The sequence below is a fragment of the Cherax quadricarinatus genome, chromosome 11 (genome assembly GCF_038502225.1).
Source record: "Cherax quadricarinatus isolate ZL_2023a chromosome 11, ASM3850222v1, whole genome shotgun sequence".
Classification (NCBI taxonomy): Eukaryota; Metazoa; Arthropoda; class Malacostraca; order Decapoda; family Parastacidae; genus Cherax; species Cherax quadricarinatus.
Window position 1 is genome coordinate 41,479,400 of NC_091302.1, and position 7,843 is coordinate 41,487,242.

The following is a 7,843-nucleotide window of genomic DNA, read 5'->3' on the forward strand; positions in this document are numbered from 1 at the left end:
CTATGTATGGTTCCTGCCTCCACTACTTCACTTGCTAGGCTATTCCACTTGCTGACAACTCTATGACTGAAGAAATACTTCCTAACGTCCCTGTGACTCGTCTGAGTCTTCAGCTTCCAGTTGTGACCCCTTGTCCCTGTGTCCCCTCTCTAGAACATCCTATCTCTGTCCACCTTGTCTATTCCCCGCAGTATCTTGTATGTCGTTATCATGTCTCCCCTGACCCTTCTGTCCTCCAGTGTCGTCAGTCCGATTTCCCTTAACCTTTCCTCGTACGACATTCCCTTGAGCTCTGGGACTAGCCTTGTTGCAAACCTTTGTACTTTCTCTAACTTCTTGACGTGCTTGACCAGGTGTGGGTTCCAGACTGGTGCTGCATACTCCAGTATGGGCCTAACATACACAGTGTACAGTGTCTTGAACGATTCCTTATTAAGGTATCGGAACGCTATTCTCAGGTTTGCCAGGCGCCCGTATGCTGCAGCGGTTATTTGGTTGATGTGTGCCTCCGGTGATGTGCTCGGTGTTATGGTCACCCCAAGGTCTTTCTCCCTGAGTGAGGTCTGTAGTCTTTGTCCACCTAGCCTATACTCTGTCTGCGGTCTTCTTTGCCCCTCCCCAATCTTCATGACTTTGCATTTGGCTGGATTGAATTCGAGAAGCCAGTTACTGGACCACATGTCCAGCCTCTCCAGGTCTCTTTGCAGTCCTGCCTCATCCTCGTCCGATTTAATTCTTCTCATCAACTTCACGTCATCTGCGAACAGGGACACTTAAGAGTCTATTCCTTCCATCATGTCGTGTGTGTGTGTGTGTGTGTGTGTGTGTGTGTGTGTGTGTGTGTGTGTGTGTGTGTGTGTGTGTGTGTGTGTGTGTGTGTGTGTGTGTGTGCATGTGTGCGTGCATGTGTGCGTGCGTGTGTGTGTGTGCGTGTGTGTGTGTGTGTGTATGTGTGTGTGTGTGTGTGTGTGTGTTAGTTACCATTTTGTCCTAGGCACATGTCGATTAGACACTAGGCCTGTAGTATATGCGTGTGTGTGTGTGTGTGTGTGTGTGTGTGTGTGTGTGTGTGTGTGTGTGTGTGTGTGTGTGTGTGTGTGTGTGTGTGTGTGCATGTGTGCGTGTGCGTGTGTGCGTGTGTGTGTGTGTGTGTGTGTGTACTCACCTAGTTGAGGTTGCGGGGGTCGAGTCCGAGCTCCTGGCCCCGCCTCTTCACTGATCGCTACTAGGTCACTCTCCCTGAGCCGTGAGCTTTATCATACCTCTGCTTAAAGCTATGTATGGATCCTGCCTCCACTACATCGCTTCCCAAACTATTCCACTTACTGACTACTCTGTGGCTGAAGAAATACTTCCTAACATCCCTGTGATTCATCTGTGTCTTCAGCTTCCAACTGTGTCCCCTTGTTACTTTGTCCAATCTCTGGAACATCCTGTCTTTGTCCACCTTGTCAATTCCTCTCAGTATGTGTGTATGTGTGTGTGTGTGTGTGTGTGTGTGTGTGTGTGTGTGTATGTATGTGTATGTGTGTGTGTGTGTGTGTGTGTGTGTGTGTGTGTGTGTGTGTGTGTGTGTGTGTGTGTGTGTGTATGTATGTGTATGTGTGTGTGTGTGTGTGTGTGTGTGTGTGTGTGTGTGTGTGTATGTATGTGTATGTGTGTGTGTGTGTGTGTGTGTGTGTGTGTGTGTGTGTGTGTGTGTGTGTGTGTGTGTGTGTGTGTGTGTGTGTGTGTGTATGTATGTGTATGTGTGTGTGTGTGTGTGTGTGTATGTATGTGTATGTGTGTGCGTGTGTGTGTGTGTGTGTGTGTGTGTGTGTGTGTGTATGTATGTATGTGTGTGTGTGTGTGTGTGTGTGTGTGTGTGTTTGTGTGTGTGTTTGTTTGTGTGTGTGTGTGTGTGTGTGTGTGTGTGTGTGTGTGTGTGTGTGTGTGTGTGTGTGTGTGGGTGGGAGGGGGCGTCGGGGTCCCTAGGCACCAGCCTCACCCACACCACCCAAAGCCGTCTACCACAATATCAGAGGAACAGGTCTTCCCAGAGGATATAAACAGTGAGGTGCAGTCAGCAGTGAGTATCAGGCACTGAAATGTCTCAGGTAGAGAGAGAGAGAGAGGGGGGGGGGCAGATACACAGACAGACAGACGTGGAAAATACTGTATCTACAGGCACTGCTGTGATGATTCAGTGTTGTTTGGTAGACGTTAAATTATGTGACTTGGCTTCACTGATGGTTATTCGACATGAAAACGTATGGTTTGGCGTCACTGCTGGCTAGTGTGTCACAGTGTTACTTGTTATCACTGCTAATTATTGGATATCAAATTATTTCACTTACTATCAGTAACGACTATTATTATTATTATTAAAGATTCGCCGGCATTCTCCCGGCCCGGGCCTTTTCCAAGTGGTGGCCCGGCCTTGGCTCCCTCTTTAGGGAGTGTCTGAGACCTAAGTCTCCCATGGGAGGAGGCACAGGTACCTCCTCATCTTTGGGACCAACTGTCCCCAGGCCTAGCCACAAGCTAGGCCTCTCTGGTCTGCCATCCCCGCCCCAAGGGGGCAAATGGGAATGACAGTCTTGTGAGCTGTAAGCTCGGGCTCAGGCACCTACCCTACCCTAGAAGGGTTAGGCATGGTGTCGATGAGTAACGACTAGATAATGAGAATTATTATTACTATTATTTTTATTATTATTTCGACGATTATAATTATTTTTATTACTATTATTATTATTGCTCTTATTATTAAAGTTATTATTACTATTATTATTATTTTTTATTATTTTTTTATTACTATAATTATTGTTATTCCCTTGGGATGGGAAGCTCCAGTTCCTAAGATCAAGAGCCATTCACCGGCATGAAGACAACCTTCTTGAAGGGAGGACTGAAAGAAGTATGCAAGATATGTCTATGTAGACTGGTCGACGAAAGTGTTGTATAACTGTAGACTGGTCGACGAGTGTTGTATAACTGTAGACTGGTCGACGAAAGTGTTGTATAACTGTAGACTGGTCGACGAAGGTGTTGTATAAATGTAGACCGGTCGACGAAGGTATTGTATAACTGTAGACTGGTCGACGAAGGTGTTTATGTGAGTGTTTGCGTCGAGACTTGTCAAGAGAAAGTTCAGGACTTGAGGAAACTTTGCCAATCTTACACATTTGAGCGGAGTCAATAGTGAAGTTGGAGAGAGTGTGTGTGTGTGTGTGTGTGTACTCACCTATATGTGGTTGCAGGGGTTGAGTCATAGCTCCTAGCCCTACCTCTTCACTGCTTGCTATCAGGTCCTCTCTCTCCCTGCTCCATGAGTTTTATCAAACCTCGTCTTAAAATTATATATGGTTCCTGTGTCCACTACATCACTTGCCAGACTGTTCCACTGCCTGACAACCCTATGACTGAAGAAATACTTCCTAATATCCCTTTGACTCACAGGAGTCTTCAATTTCCAGTTGTGAACCCTTGTTTCTGCGTCCCATCTCTGAAACATCGAGTCTTTGTCTACCTTGTTTATTCCGCGCAGTATTGTATGTGTCATTATCATGTGAGTGTGTATACGTATAAATGTAAGTGTTTATTGGAACGTATACATTGTGTGTGTGTGTGTATGTTATTTACCATTTTGTCCTAGGCACATTTCGATTAGATACTAGGCCTTTTGTATATACGTGCGTTCGTGTGTGTGTGTGTGTGTGTGTGTGTGTGTGTGTGTGCGGATGTATGCGTGTACAGTGACAGTTTTATTTAGTCCCTGACAGAGCGCACAGTACATGGTGTGTGCATTAAAGCATGCATAATTAACACAATGTTAGTTTCTCTGCTCCAACTGATATCTGCACTGTACCTCTGGACTGGCTGTGACTGTACCACTGTCTCAGCTTCACACCAAACGTCACTAGTTATGATTGTATCACTGTTACACTCCCAAACGGCACATTACCAGTTGTTACTGCATCACTATTAGAGTTCAACACAACACATCCCTGGTTGTGACTGCACCCCTTTACACTTAAAAATGACACATCACCAGTTGTCACAGTTTCACTGCCACAAAACACACCACACCAGTAGATATCACTGTCCTGAAAGTGGGGAAAACTATATGCTCGATACTGTTGCTGGATGTCCACTCAGTGCATGTGCGTGCGTGTGTGTGTATATATATATATATATATATATATATATATATATATATATATATATATATATATATATATATATATATATATATATATATATATATATATATATATATATATATATATATATATATATATATATAGATAGATAGATAGATATATATATATTGCATGTCCTCACTGGAGAGGGAAAGCGAGTTCATAAGTTATCGTTCAACGCTCAGTTGTTGTATTTTATTAACGAGTATGCAGAAATAATTGACAAATAAAATGACAGAGTGATTAAAATTGATTAAGTTTTCTGTTTTCCCAAGACTGACCAACACGCGCCTCCAGTTGCATGTCTAGTATGTGGTCTTGAAGCCTCCAGTTGCATGTCTAGTATGTGGTCTTGAAGCCTCCAGTTGCATCTCTAGTATGTGGTCTTGAAGCCTCCAGTTGCATGTCTAGAATGTGGTCTTGAAGCCTCCAGTTGCATGTCCAGTATGTGGTCTTGAAGCCTCCAGTTGCATGTCTAGTATGTGGTCTTGAAGCCTCCAGTTGCATGTCTAGTATGTGGTCTTGAAGCCTCCAGTTGCATGTCTAGTATGTGGTCTTGAAGCCTCCAGTTGCATGTCTAGTATGTGGTCTTGAAGCCTCCAGTTGCATGTCTAGTATGTGGTCTTGAAGCCTCCAGTTGCATGTCCATTATGTGGTCTTGAAGCCTCCAGTTGCATGTCTAGTATGTCGTCTTGAAGCCTCCAGTTGCATGTCTAGTATGTGGTCTTGAAGCCTCCAGTTGCATGTCCAGCATGTGGTCTTGAAGCCTCCAGTTGCATGTCTAGTATGTGGTCTTGAAGCCTCCAGTTGCATGTCTAGTATGTGGTCTTGAAGCCTCCAGTTGCATGTCCAGTATGTGGTCTTGAAGCCTCCAGTTGCATGTCCAGTATGTGGTCTTGAAGCCTCCAGTTGCATGTCCAGTATGTGGTCTTGAAGCCTCCAGTTGCCTGTCTAGTATGTGGTCTTGAAGCCTCCAGTTGCATGTCCAGTATGTGGTCTTGAAGCCTCCAGTTGCATGTCCAGTATGTGGTCTTGAAGCCTCCAGTTGCATGTCCAGTATGTGGTCTTGAAGCCTCCAGTTGTATGTCCAGTATGTGGTCTTGAAGCCTCCAGTTGCATGTCTAGTATGTGGTCTTGAAGCCTCCAGTTGCATGTCCAGTATGTGGTCTTGAAGCCTCCAGTTGCATGTCTAGTATGTCGTCTTGAAGCCTCCAGTTGCATGTCTAGTATGTCGTCTTGAAGCCTCCAGTTGCATGTCCAGTAAGTGGTCTTGAAGCCTCCAGTTGCATGTCTAGTATGTGGTCTTGAAGCCTCCAGTTGCATGTCCAGTATGTGGTCTTGAAGCCTCCAGTTGCATGTCCAGTATGTGGTCTTGAAGCCTCCAGTTGCATGTCCAGTATGTGGTCTTGAAGCCTCCAGTTGCATGTCTAGTATGTGGTCTTGAAGCCTCCAGTTGCATGTCCAGTATGTGGTCTTGAAGCCTCCAGTTGCATGTCCAGTATGTGGTCTTGAAGCCTCCAGTTGCATGTCCAGTATGTGGTCTTGAAGCCTCCAGTTGCATGTCCAGTATGTGGTCTTGAAGCCTCCAGTTGCATGTCTAGAATGTGGTCTTGAAGCCTCCAGTTGCATGTCTAGTATGTGGTCTTGAAGCCTCCAGTTGCATGTCTAGTATGTGGTCTTGAAGCCTCCAGTTGCATGTCTAGTATGTGGTCTTGAAGCCTCCAGTTGCATGTCTAGTATGTGGTCTTGAAGCCTCCAGTTGCATGTCTAGTATGTGGTCTTGAAGCCTCCAGTTGCATGTCTAGTATGTGGTCTTGAAGCCTCCAGTTGCATGTCCAGTATGTGGTCTTGAAGCCTCCAGTTGCATGTTCAGTATGTGGTCTTGAAACCTCCAGTTGCATGTCCAGTATGTGGTCTTGAAGCCTTCAGTTACATGTGCAGTATGTGGTCATGAAGCTTCCAGTTGCATGTCCAGTATGTGGTCTTGAAGCCTCCAGTTGCATGTTCAGTATCTGGTCTTGAAGCCTCCAGTTGCATGTCCAGTATGTGGTCTTGAAGCCTCCAGTTGCATGTCCAGTATGTGGTCTTGAAGCCTCCAGTTGCATGTCCAGTATGTGGTCTTAAAGCCTCCAGTTGCATGTCCAGTATGTGGTCTTGAAGCCTCCAGTTGCATGTCCAGTATGTGGTCTTGAAGCCTCCAGTTGCATGTCCAGTATGTGGTCTTGAAGCCTCCAGTTGCATGTCCAGTATGTGGTCTTGAAGCCTCCAGTTGCATGTCCAGTATGTGGACTTGAAGCCTCCAGTTGCATGTCTAGTATGTGGTCTTGAAGCCTCCAGTTGCATGTATAGTATGTCGTCTTGAAGCCTCCAGTTGCATGTCCAGTATGTGGTCTTGAAGCCTCCAGTTGCATGTCCAGTATGTGGTCTTGAAGCCTCCAGTTGCATGTCTAGTATGTGGTATGTGGTCTTGAAGCCTCCAGTTGCATGTCTAGTATGTGGTCTTGAAGCCTCCAGTTGCATGTCTAGTATGTGGTCTTGAAGCCTCCAGTTGCATGTCCAGTATGTGGTCTTGAAGCCTCCAGTTGCATGTCCAGTATGTGGTCTTGAAGCCTCCAGTTGCATGTCCAGTATGTGGTCTTGAAGCCTCCAGTTGCATGTCTAGTATGTGGTCTTGAAGCCTCCAGTTGCATGTCCAGTATGTGGTCTTGAAGCCTCCAGTTGCATGTCCAGTATGTGGTCTTGAAGCCTCCAGTTGCATGTCCAGTATGTGGTCTTGAAGCCTCCAGTTGCATGTCCAGTATGTGGTCTTGAAGCCTCCAGTTGCATGTCCAGTATGTGGTCTTGAAGCCTCCAGTTGCATGTCCAGTATGTGGTCTTGAAGCCTCCAGTTGCATGTCCAGTATGTGGTCTTGAAGCCTCCAGTTGCATGTCCAGTATGTGGTCTTGAAGCCTCCAGTTGCATGTCCAGTATGTGGTCTTGAAGCCTCCAGTTGCATGTCCAGTATGTGGTCTTGAAGCCTCCAGTTGTATGTCCAGTATGTGGTCTTGAAGCCTCCAGTTGCATGTCCAGTATGTGGTCTTGAAGCCTCCAGTTGCATGTCCAGTATGTGGTCTTGAAGCCTCCAGTTGCATGTCCAGTATGTGGTCTTGAAGCCTCCAGTTGCATGTCCAGTATGTGGTCTTGAAGCCTCCAGTTGCATGTCCAGTATGTGGTCTTGAAGCCTCCAGTTGCATGTCTAGTATGTGGTCTTGAAGCCTCCAGTTGCATGTCCAGTATGTGGTCTTGAAGCCTCCAGTTGCATGTCTAGTATGTGGTCTTGAAGCCTCCAGTTGCATGTCCAGTATGTGGTCTTGAAGCCTCCAGTTGCATGTCTAGAATGTGGTCTTGAAGCCTCCAGTTGCATGTCCAGTATGTGGTCTTGAAGCCTCCAGTTGCATGTTCAGTATGTGGTCTTGAAGCCTCCAGTTGCATGTCCAGTATGTGGTCTTGAAGCCTCCAGTTGCATGTCCAGTATGTGGTCTTGAAGCCTCCAGTTGTATGTCCAGTATGTGGTCTTGAAGCCTCCAGTTGCATGTCTAGTATGTGGTCTTGAAGCCTCCAGTTGCATGTTCAGTATCTGGTCTTGAAGCCTCCAGTTGCATGTTCAGTATATGGTCAAGCC